Raw genomic sequence first — 13,133 nt, 5'->3', positions numbered from 1 at the left:
CATTTTTGAAAAAAGATGTGTTGCTTGGATGTATGGCGGGAATTACTACGAATGGGAAGCAGAGTCTTGGAAATCTGATTCAAGAGCCTGAAATCAGGAGCAGCAGAAGCCAGGACCATTTGTAGGAGGGCTGAATATCCGCTACTATGCAGCGTAGCTACTTCTGAACAGTAGAGCTGGCCGAGAAAGCCATAGTTAGTGCCCGAGCACTGCTGCTTATTGGTTCCATTTCCCCTTCCGCTTGGTTGATCATAGAATCATAGAATCATAGAATATCAGGGTTGGAAGGGACCCCAGAAGGTCATCTAGTCCAACCCCCTGCTCAAAGCAGGACCAATTCCCAGTTAAATCATCCCAGCCAGGGCTTTGTCAAGCCTGACCTTAAAAACCTCTAAGGAAGGAGATTCTACCACCTCCCTAGGTAACGCATTCCAGTGTTTCACCACCCTCTTAGTGAAAAAGTTTTTCCTAATATCCAATCTAAACCTCCCCCACTGCAACTTGAGACCATTACTCCTCGTTCTGTCATCTGCTACCATTGAGAACAGTCTAGAGCCATCCTCTTTGGAACCCCCTTTCAGGTAGTTGAAAGCAGCTATCAAATCCCCCCTCATTCTTCTCTTCTGCAGGCTAAACAATCCCAGCTCCCTCAGCCTCTCCTCATAACTCATGTGTTCCAGTCCCCTAATCATTTTTGTTGCCCTTCGCTGGACTCTCTCCAATTTATCCACATCCTTCTTGAAGTGTGGGGCCCAAAACTGGACACAGTACTCCAGATGAGGCCTCACCAATGTCGAATAGAGGGGAACGATCACGTCCCTCGATCTGCTCGCTATGCCCCTACTTATACATCCCAAAATGCCATTGGCCTTCTTGGCAACAAGGGCACACTGCTGACTCATATCCAGCTTCTCGTCCACTGTCACCCCTAGGTCCTTTTCTGCAGAACTGCTGCCTAGCCATTCGGTCCCTAGTCTGTAGCTGTGCATTGGGTTCTTCCGTCCTAAGTGCAGGACCCTGCACTTATCCTTATTGAACCTCATCAGATTCCTTTTGGCCCAATCTTCCAATTGGTCTAGGTCCTTCTGTATCCTATCCCTCCCCTCCAGCGTATCTACCACTCCTCCCAGTTTAGTATCATCCGCAAATTTGCTGAGAGTGCAATCCACACCATCCTCCAGATCATTTATGAAGATATTGAATAAAACCGGCCCCAGGACCGACCCCTGGGGCACTCCACTTGATACCGGCTGCCAACTAGACATGGAGCCATTGATCACTACCCGTTGAGCCCGACAATTTAGCCAGCTTTCTACCCACCTTATGGTGCATTCATCCAGCCCATACTTCCTTAACTTGCTGACAAGAATACTATGGGAGACCGTGTCAAAAGCTTTGCTAAAGTCAAGAAACAATACATCCACTGCTTTCCCTTCATCCACAGAACCAGTAATCTCATCATAAAAGGCGATTAGATTAGTCAGGCATGACCTTCCCTTGGTGAATCCATGCTGGCTGTTCCTGATCACTTTCCTCTCATGCAAGTGCTTCAGGATTGATTCTTTGAGGACCTGCTCCATGATTTTTCCAGGGACTGAGGTGAGGCTGACTGGCCTGTAGTTCCCAGGATCTTCCTTCTTCCCTTTTTTAAAGATTGGCACTACATTAGCCTTTTTCCAGTCATCCGGGACTTCCCCGGTTCGCCACGAGTTTTCAAAGATAATGGCCAGTGGCTCTGCAATCACAGCCGCCAATTCCTTCAGCACTCTCGGATGCAACTCGTCCGGCCCCATGGACTTGTGCACGTCCAGCTTTTCTAAATAGTCCCTAACCGCCTCTATCTCCACAGAGGGCTGGCCATCTCTTCCGCATTTTGTGATGCCCAGCGCAGCAGTCTGGGAGCTGACCTTGTTAGTGAAAACAGAGGCAAAAAAAGCATTGAGTACATTAGCTTTTTCCACATCCTCTGTCACTAGGTTGCCTCCCTCATTCAGTAAGGGGCCCACACATTCCTTGGCTTTCTTCTTGTTGCCAACATACCTGAAGAAACCCTTCTTGTTACTCTTGACATCTCTGGCTAGCTGCAGCTCCAGGTGCGATTTGGCCCTCCTGATAACATTCCTACATGCCCGAGCAATATTTTTATACTCTTCCCTGGTCATATGTCCAACCTTCCACTTCTTGTAAGCTTCTTTTTTATGTTTAAGATCCGCTAGGATTTCACCATTAAGCCAAGTTGGTCGCCTGCCATATTTACTATTCTTTCGACTCATCGGGATGGTTTGTCCCTGTAACCTCAACAGGGATTCCTTGAAATACAGCCAGCTCTCCTGGACTCCTTTCCCCTTCAAGTTAGTCCCCCAGGGGATCCTGGCCATCCGTTCCCTGAGGGAGTCGAAGTCTGCTTTCCTGAAGTCCAGGGTCCGTATCCTGCTGCTTACCTTTGTTCCCTGCGTCAGGATCCTGACCTCAACCAACTCATGGTCACTGCCTCCCAGATTCCCATCCACTTTTGCTTCCCCCACTAATTCTACCCGGTTTGTGAGCAGCAGGTCAAGAAAAGCACCCCCCCTAGTTGGCTCCTCTAGCACTTGCGCCAGGAAATTGTCCCCTACGCTTTCCAAAAACTTCCTGGATTGTCTATGCACCGCTGTATTGCTCTCCCAGCAGATATCAGGAAAATTAAAGTCACCCATGAGAATCAGGGCATGCGATCTAGTAGCTTCCGTGAGCTGCCGGAAGAAAGCCTCATCCACCTCATCCCCCTGGTCCGGTGGTCTATAGCAGACTCCCACCACTACATCACTCTTGTTGCACACACTTCTAAACTTAATCCAGAGACACTCAGGTTTTTCTGCAGTTTCGTACCGGAGCTCTGAGCAGTCATACTGCTCCCTTACATACAGTGCTACTCCCCCACCTTTTCTGCCCTGCCTGTCCTTCCTGAACAGTTTATAACCATCCATGACAGTACTCCAGTCATATGAGTTATCCCACCAAGTCTCTGTTATTCCAATCACGTCATAGTTCCTTGACATCACCAGGACCTCCAGTTCTCCCTGCTTGTTTCCAAGGCTTTGTGCATTTGTATATAAGCACTTGAGAAAACCTGTTGATCGCCCCTCATTGCCAGTATGAGGCAGGAGCCCTCCCCTCACAGACATTCCTGCCTGTGCTTCCTCCCGGTATCCCGCTTTCCCACTTACCTCAGGGCTTTGGTCTCCTTCCCCCGGTGAACCTAGTTTAAAGCCCTCCTCACTAGGTTAGCCAGCCTGCTGGCAAAGATGCTCTTCCCTCTCTTCGTAAGATGGAGCCCGTCTCTACCCAGCACTCCTCCTTCATGGAACACCATCCCATGGTCAAAGAAACCAAAGCCTTCTCTCCGACACCATCTGCGTAGCCATTCGTTGACTTCCACGATTCGACGCTCCCTACCTAGGCCTTTTCCTTCCACGGGGAGGATGGACGAGAACACCACTTGCGCCTCCAACTCCTTTATTCTTCTTCCTAGAGCCACATAGTCCGCAGTGATCCGCTCAAGGTCATTCTTGGCAGTATCATTGGTGCCCACGTGGAGAAGCAGGAAGGGGTAGTGATCCGAGGGCTTGATGAGTCTCGGCAGTCTCTCCGTCACATCACGAATCTTAGCCCCTGGCAAGCAGCAGACTTCTCGGTTTTCCCGGTCAGGGCGGCAGATAGATGACTCAGTCCCCCGGAGGAGAGAGTCCCCGACCACCACCACCCGCCTTCTCCTCTTGGGGGTGGTGGTCGTGGAACCCCCAACCTCAGGACAGCGCATCTCATGCCTTCCAACCAGCGGAGTCTCCTTCTGCTTTCTCGCCCCAGACATATCATCTGGTCCACTCTCCGCAACGATACCTGTGGAGAGAACATGAAAGCGGTTAGTTACCTGTGTCTGTGTTACTGGAACCCGGACATTCCGCTTACCTCTTCTGGAGGTCACATGTTGCCAAGCTTCTTCACTAGCCTCTTGGCTCCTCTGTGCAACCTGCTCTATATCTGTAGAGCTTTGTGCCCCTAGAAGCCTATCCTGAGTTTCGTCCAGGAAATCCTCAGTTTCCCGTATGCAACGCAGGGTTGTTATCTGTTGCTCCAGACCTTCAATCTTCTCTTCCAATATGGAGACCAGCTTGCACTTTGTACAGACAAAGTCGCTTCTGTCCTGTGGAAGAAAGACAAACATGGCACATCCAGTGCAGGTCACAACAGCTGAACCCCCCCCTTCCATATCACCTTCCTACTATGAGCTTCCTCAGAGCAGTTTGCAAGACGTAAGCCTCACTGGGCTCCCTCCAGGCGAACTCCCAGGCAAACTCCTGCTGTGTGCTGCTCTGCTGTCCCCGCTGCTCAGCTGGTTCTCCGCCGCTCAGCTGGTTCGCGAAGCTCTGGCTATTTTTAAACAGCCAGGCTTCCCTGTCGCAAACAGACAGACACCCTACTGCCCGCCCCCTGCAGGCTAGCAGCCAATCAGACACTCACTCAGGCTCTCACACTGCCCCCCCAGCAAACACACAAATTCAATGTCTGTTGTAATTAATTACTCCAATAAACACACAAGAGATGTAGTTATTATTAAAAGGGAAAAATGAATTAGCAATACTGTTGCCAGCTGAAGGGGTCTTAAAAAATAGATTCCGTCATCCCTAACTCTTATATCGCAAAGCTAACAATTATACTCTAATATTTTTAAAGGATAATAATATCTTTCACCTTTCATGGGAGGACAGGATGCCTCTTGGAGGCTGACTCTTTCAGTTGCAGACAAAGTAAAAATTGCTCAAGGTCACACAACGAGTCATTGACAGATCTGGGAATGGAACCCAGGAGTCCTAACATCAGTTCACCTGCTCTAAACACTTAGATGGAGCTACCTCTCAGAAGCGACTTTTACATTTTTTCTTCTGTCATTTTCAAAAGAGAGTCTTGCTGAAGTTTTGGGCTATCCAGGATGTGCAGGTGTTGGAAGGAATGGCTAGCTCCCTTAGATTTTTAAAGAACTGAGTAGGAAATTTAATCTCTCAAATTGTACTACAATAACAAATCCTCTTGCTGCCCCATTTGTCTGGGCTTTGCGTCCTGAAAGTCCACTCCACCCTCTGTAGATGAGGCAGGTCTGCTCAACAAGCAGTGTCTGCAGCTGGAACACAGAGAGAGAAGGCCTAACCTGTCTGGTTGGGAACATGTCTGATTGGGAGCACTGTGTCACCAATGAGGGAAACTGCCTCATGGCAGGTGGCCTGAGATGGAGGAGGGAGCGTGAGAGAAGCCAAGAAAGAAACTGAAGCAAAATAAACTAGAATGCAATGGGCTCTGGACAATAAATTAAGCTGTACAGGGTCTATATGTTTTCTTCAGGACAAACAGTGACTTTACCTTCAGGGCAGCAAGGCTGACATTCGTTTCTCAATAGAAGAAGCTTCTAATCACCATGGCCTTTGTGTGGTTTGCTTTGCTTCCATTGCCGTTGTTATGGGTCTGTGATATTTATAGTCACCTCAGCTGACTGAGCTATGAGAATGCTGCCGCCGCTAAGGACAATGGTGGCTCCCAACGCCAAGTAAGTACAGGGAAGCCTGTGGACTTGCATCTCAGATGCTGAGCTGGAGGGCATATCCTTCATACAGGAACTTAAGTGAAGAGTTGTTGCCTAAGCAACTATAAAAATAGATAAACCCATCCAAAAGAGATGAAAGCTGGGCTGTTCCTGTGATTAACCACTGCCACCTATGGCAAGTGCATTTAATAAAACAAATATTTAGGCCTTGATCCTGCAAAGGTTCATGCTGATGCTTAGCTTTGCACACTTGAGATGGTCCTGTGAAGTTGAGGACCTAATTTACTGTTTGCTGTCAGCTCTGCATTGTTTTTAGCATCGTTGCTTTGCAAGTTACTCCCTGCTATTTGATATTTTGATGGTAATATTCCCCACGCATATTCCATGCATGTCTCATATATATATTACAGTAGCTTTCAGTTTTTCAGATTTAATTTTGATTGTTATTTCCTACTCGTATTTCTAACATCTCTACATCAATTTGTAGTTCCTTTCTGTCCTCCTAGTTTGGTTCCTCCCAAGTTAGTTTCATAGGTAAATTGAATTAGCATGTTCTTTATCCCCTTTGCTAGATCATTAGTAAAAATATTGACTAATATCAAGTGCCTCAGTTTATCCATCTGTGAAAAGTGCATAATAATAATTACCTGCTTCTTAGCAGGATCAGACAAATGATAATACTTTCCTCCAGGCTATTCTCTGTCTTAGTTAATTAATGTTTGCAAAATGCTTTGAGAGGCATTGGTGATTCATCATGAATGACAAACACTCTTTGTGTGCAAAGTATTATATTTATTATACAAGGTTTCATTACTTTGTGGCCACATCTGTTTTTTTCACTATTTTTGTTTATTTGAATGTTAAATTTCAGAGTAACCGCCGTGTTAGTCTGTATTCGCAAAAAGAAAAGGAGTACTTGTGGCACCTTAGAGACTAACCAATTTATTTGAGCATGAGCTTTCGTGAGCTACAGCTCACTTCATCAGATGCATCCGATGAAGTGAGCTGTAGCTCACGAAAGCTCATGCTCAAATAAATTGGTTAGTCTCTAAGGTGCCACAAGTACTCCTTTTCTTGACTGTTAAAGACTAATTTGAACAGCACTTCAGTAACTCGTTTACTTTACAACCATCCTTGATACCACAGTCATCATCTATGGCAAGCCTAAGCCTAGTATTGCTCTTTTCTTTTGCACCTTGGCAAAGTCCCTCCTCATTGACTGTGGCTCCTTTAGCTACATTAACTTACTCTCCTTTTCTGCGTCTCTTGGCTTTTCCATGCAAATCAACTGACACTGCAAGAATGAAAATTTGCTATTTATAGCTATACCATATCAGAGTAAAATATATTTCTGCTAAAAGGGATGCAATTTTTGGAAGTCTTTCCTGTAGAGTCTTGTATCAGTTTAGGATTTTTGAAAAGATTTTTCAGTAAGCCAAGAGACTTAAATTAGAAAATTAATTACTGAGTATTAGGTTGGGGTTGGAAGCACTAGCAAAGAATGAAGACTGCCTCAGAGCTGCGCCATGCATGAAATGGAGTGTGGCGCATTCAGGGACTAGTAATTGTTATAGCCCCTCTCACCTCCCGGTCCCCAGTTCTAATAATGACCAAACACTGATATCAAGTGCTGGCTGGTAGGGGAGCTTGAAATGCGTTGGGGTTTTCAGTCTGTTTCTTTGAAGCTAGCTACATGTCACAAAAGCAGCACGCCCCTGTAACTGGCTATCCCAGCAGAGAGACCGAGGGCACTGAACTCCCATTTCACATTTGGCTCCACTCCTCATGTCATGTGTTTCACAAAGTTAGAATGATCAGCTACTTGGGTGTTGTTGTTTTTTGTTTTGTAACCAAATAAGTTTAATTCCTACATATTGCATTTGCCTCCTCTACAAGCTAACAAAATAATTCCTTTGGAAGGAGAATTTCCCTGCACTCCCAAGCAAGTGTTGCAAGAGAAGATTTAACAAGGAACTGTAAGTGCCTTCTAGCTCTAAATCTAATTAAGTTGCTTTCATGTCTTGGAGTACTGCATATGCTTGCTTCCAAAAGAATGCCAAGAAGCCCTGATTGCCAAGAGTTCTATGTCAATGTGTGAGGTACCTCTGCAGTAAAAAGTAAATGACTGTCAGAAATTGGTAGCTGGCGCATATAATATAGGCCCAAGTAGCTAAGATTGACATTTGCTGGCAATGGGTTTGTTGTGGTTAAGTATCTTTTTTCTGTAGCCAAGGAAAAATACTCTCACAAAAATGACTTGATCTCCAGCAGAATAGGATTAGCATCAGGAAAGGGTGTACAGTAGCATGCCTCGCTCCGATAGGAGCCTTTGAAACCCTGAATGGAATGCATTCTTCCCCTGCTGGAGGGGTAGGAAGTTTTTGCTCTTGTGGCACAATGTTCACATGGCTACAGTTAAGGCTTGTGTGTTTCTATTCTAATGTTATGCTCTGTTTTCAGAGCGAGAGAGCTCAGCCATAAAGTTCGCTCCAAGCTGAAACTTAGCAAAGAGGGCCTCTATGGGTGATTTGCAGGAAGGGGATTTCTACAGTGGGGCATGGGAGTCTCAGAAAGGTGCCCAGAGCAGAGTCTCCATGCTCTTTGTATTTTCCAGGTCCCCTGGAAAGAGACCTCAGTCCACACTCCAGCCTGTCACTGCAATTTTTTTCACACCCTTTCTTTATCTTTATTCCGTAGCCATCTCTCAGTAAGATCTAACCCTGCCAGTCTGCTCTTCTTGGCTGTGAGGTCTGGCACAGACAAAGCCAAAGAGAGACTGAGTCATAACAAAAACAAGGCACCACCCATTATTTCAACACTGTGGAGTGACTGCAGCAGCGTGATCTCAAGTGCCAAACAACAGATGAATCCCATCCGGTTAATTGTTGCCCCGGCCAGTCAGATGCAGGTTGCTTGGTCTTGCAATAAAGGACAAAAGTCCTTTCTTCTTCTCTTTATTGCATGTAACAAAGATGGTTAGATGCAGCTGGGATCAGGGCCACAGCTGATCCCCCCCCCCATCCCTCCCCCCTGTGCCGCTCAGCTGGTGAATCCTGGAGAATAGAAAAACAATGTTTCTTATGTTTCAGGCTGTTGGGGCTGTAATTGGTTAGCCCAACTATATGTATGTAGCCTCTCCCTCTCCATTGAGGGTCTTATCCCACCTTTGTGCTCTCCTGTTTGCATTGCTTGGAGGTGCGATGAGGGAACATTCTGGCCTGGTTAGAGACACAGACACACAGTGACAGAAAGGGAACCAGGAGGAGAAACATTTTGGATGTGAGATCTTTGTTGCCCACAGGGAGAGTCTGTTACACAAGGCTGGGCTGAGGCTACTGGGAGCTCTTTGTCACTGAATTTTATTCACAAACCACGGGAACCTCAGTCAGCACAAACCGCCCCAGTGCAGGAGATTCAGAGTCTGGGTGATTTTGTCCTGGCCTGCTGCAGGAGCAAGAGCATGGTGGAGCCAGAGTAGCAAGGTCTGCCCCAGGTGCAGATGGACAAACCGCACTGCTCAGAAAATAGCTTCTCTCTTTATTTCCCAGGAGGTGATGCCCTCTCTTGGATCCCACTGCTTCACCAGATACTCCTGTCATTACGATTAGTGGTGAACACAGTAGCCAGAGATATTTTCTCCTTTACTCCGGCATCCTCCGAGTGACCTTTCCATAGTAACCCGTTCTACGGTGGAGGAGGGCGGCCAGCAGCTCTTTGCAGAAGCGCTCATCCCCACCAATATCAGGCAGAAGTAGAGCCAGACAGCAGTGTCAGATGTGCTGGTCACCTCCCTAGAGCAGCCAGCCCAAAGGTCATGAGAGCAAGGGCACTGCACAGCAAGGTGAAGTACACACTCCCCTCCACTCTGAGCACGTTGCTGCCACAGCCATCCCAGAACCCGCTAGCCCTGGCAGCAATTACCTCTTGTGCTGTCTGTCAGACAACATGACTGGCCTCTCAGCCATGCTGCACCTTGCCTTTAAAAACTATGTGTGTTCCTGTCTGCACTGCATGTTTATGGCATAGTTCTCTGTGCTGTGGGCCAGATTAACATGTGTTCCTTTCTGCTAACCCACAGAGTAGGAAACCCATGCAGCATAATACACACAATTCCTGCCTGGAGGAGAAATGGTCAGCTCCTGAATTCTAATGGTTTCCTTGTCCCTAGGCTCTAGTCACATGTTATTGACTCCTTCAGTGCAGGAGGCAGCAGAGGCTGATAACCATCTCCAAGGGCTACATTTTACATGGAAAGGGAAGTAATTTTCTCTTAAACAGATTAATCAAACTTCTGGGAAATAGTTGTTCTTACTTCTCTAATAGATACAGTTTAAATGATTTGCCATCTAATATTTACGTTCTGGGTGGCTCCTAGGCCATTAACTAATTTGAAATACTACATTAATAACTTGTCTGATGGCAATGAATTATTCCTAGAGTTAGGGTCTGCTATCTGTGCTTGCTCCCTCCCCAGAAGATGCTCATCTAGCAGCATGTGGTAATTAAATCCATGTTCAGGCATCAGAACAATTCCAGCCTGATGAAATCAAACACAGCAGAATTTCATCACTTGCCTCACCACCAAATCTTTTCCGAGCTTATCTTATCACTCATAAGATGAAAAAGATGGTGTCTGACCGGGGCTGAAGGGGCTGTGACTCTCTGGGTAACACCTGAGATGGATGTTGGGAGTGTTCTTACGTCACAAATCACTGAACACAGTGCAGAAATGGTGGGTCATCAGCTGGCTCTGGCTGGGATTTCCAGAGGGTCCTAAAGGAGTCAGGTGCCCAAACCTAGTGAACGAATGCTCACTTCTCACATCCCTTTGACAATCCCAGTCTGTAGTCCTGTTATGTATGTCAGGGTGTGCATTACATTTCATTACAACATTTACGCAGAGCGGCCAGAATTGTCATAGCTGCAGAAATGTGAACTCTTGATGAACAGCAGTGAGTGGAGGGTCTGCAAAACTCTGGGATGTCCTAGACTCATATGCCCAACACCTGATTATTCTGATTATTATTATTTACTGATTATTCAGACAGGGAACCAACAATGAGAAGAGCTAAGAATAAGGCCAACTCTTCCCTGCACTCTCTTTCCAAGTGTCTGAGAATTTATTTGTAGTCACTTCCCTGGGGTATTACATTATGTTTTCTATCCCTGTGTGACAACTCTCTTTGCTTTAATTTTTGGACTACTTTGCTCTCTTTGTTGTCTTAATTTGTATTCACAGTGATATCCACACCAAATTGATTTTTAAAAAAGCAATCCTCTCCCCACCCCCACAACCCTTTTCTATCTCTGACTAGCGTACAGTGCTCCCTGGTCTGCCATTAAATTCTCAAATAACTAAGACTTCATTGAAAACTATTCCAGGTTTCACCAAAGTCTAGGGGGGAAAAGTTTGCCCATGGAAATATTAGAAGAAAGGAAAATATTTTCTCCGCACAAGCAAAAATCCAAGTTGGGTTTCATTGTGACCAGAATTAAGTGCCACATTTAAAAGCTTCATTTTGCTGATTAAAAAGAACATAATATTTTTAGACTCAAAGCATTCCTGTGGCAGAGCCCTTTACCTATGAGTTGTATTCTGTTTGTTTGTTTGCCACATGGCAAGTAGTTTTCTGACACTTTATCCTTTTTAACTTCTAAGCTGGATCACACACAACAATATGTAATTAATGCTTTGGTAACATTCTATATTAAAGTTCCATATATAAAAAAACTTTACAATCATTTATTAAATAATATGGTGTGTGTCAGACCCAAACCAGAGGGGTGTAGGAGTCTGGTCCTATTGGGAATCCAGGACGTGGGCGGGCAGAGCTCGTCCACTACAAAAGGATCCCCCCCCCCCAGCCTAAGGGGGAGATCCACAGGGCCTGGAGAGCCAACTAATTACGGGGGACAACTAATGAAAAACAGGGACGGGAGTGCGGTCAAAGGGTCAAACGAAGGGAACCGGACGGGGACACCAAGCAGAGAACCCCGGACAGCGCCCACCGCTCCTCAAAGGCGTCAAGGGAGTCGGTGGACGCCGCCCAGAGGAACTCCGCTCGGAGGCGTGAACGGACAGAGGAGCGGAAATAGGCCCCGCAGTCGCAGGAGACTCTGTCGGCCAACCTCTTCACCCTGGTTTTATAGATGGCCGCTTTAGCCAGGGCCAGGAGGAGGTTGACCAGGAGGTCCCGCGACTTAGTGGGGCCACGGACAGGGAGTGCGTAAATGAGAAGGTGAGGAGAAAAGTGCAACCAAAACCGTAACAAAAGATTGGTGAGGAGCTGGAATAGGGGCTGCAACCTGGCGCACTCCAGATAGATGTGCGCCAGGGTTTCCCTCACGCCGCAAAAGGGGCAGGTGTCCGGAATGGAGGTGAACCGCGCCAAATACACGCCCGTGCTCACGGCCCCGTGAAGGAGCCGCCAACTGATATCCCCGGCGGGCCTCGGCACTAAGGTGGAATAGAGGCTGGCCCACCGGGGCTCCTCACCCTCTAGAGGTGGCAGGAGGTCCCGCCACTTTGTGTCAGGGCGGGACGCGAGGGTGAGGACATGAAGGGTGTGGAGCACGAGCGTGTAGAGGTGTCGTTTTGGCGCGGTCTGGAACCGGACCGGCTGCAGCTCACGCAGCCGGCTCACGGTGAAGGGGCTGGGGGGTCGGTCGGGTCCACGGGGCAGGAGTGTAGGAGTCTGGTCCTATTGGGAATCCAGGACGTGGGCGGGCAGAGCTCGTCCACTACAAAAGGATCCCCCCACAGCCTAAGGGGGAGATCCACAGGGCCTGGAGAACCAACTAATTACAGGGGACAACTAATGAAAAACAGGGACGGGAGTGCGGTCAAAGGGTCAAACGAAGGGAACCGGACGGGGACACCGAGCAGAGAACCCCGGACAGCGCCCACCGCTCCGCAAAGGCGTCAAGGGAGTCGGTGGACGCCGCCCAGAGGAACTCCGCTCAGAGGCGTGTACGGACAGAGGAGCGGAAATAGGCCCCGCAGTCGCAGGAGACTCCATCGGCCAACCTCCTCACCCTGGTTTTATAGATGGCCGCTTTAGCCAGGGCCAGGAGGAGGTTGACCAGGAGGTCCCGCGACTTAGTGGGGCCATGGACAGGGAGTGTATAGATGAGAAGGTGAGGAGAAAAGTGCAACCAAAACCGTAACAAAAGATTGGTGAGGAGCCGGAATAGGGGCTGCAACCCGGCGCACTCCAGATAAACGTGCGCCAGGGTTTCCCTCACGCCGCAAAAGGGGCAGGTGTCCGGAATGGAGGTGAACCGCGCCAAATACACGCCCGTGCTCACGGCCCCGTGAAGGAGCCGCCAACTGATATCCCCGGCGGGCCTCGGCACTAAGGTGGAATAGAGGCTGGCCCACCGGGGCTCCTCACCCTCTAGAGGTGGCAGGAGGTCCCGCCACTTTGTGTCAGGGCGGGACGCGAGGGTGAGGACATGAAGGGTGTGGAGCACGAGCGTGTAGAGGTGTTGTTTTGGCGCGGTCTGGAACCGGACCGGCTGCAGCTCACGCAGCCGGCTCACGGTGAAGGGGCGGGGG

This window comes from Lepidochelys kempii, chromosome 16 (assembly GCF_965140265.1).
Source record: "Lepidochelys kempii isolate rLepKem1 chromosome 16, rLepKem1.hap2, whole genome shotgun sequence".
In the NCBI taxonomy this organism is placed as follows: domain Eukaryota; kingdom Metazoa; phylum Chordata; order Testudines; family Cheloniidae; genus Lepidochelys; species Lepidochelys kempii.
Note: the sequence above shows the minus strand (reverse complement) of the source record.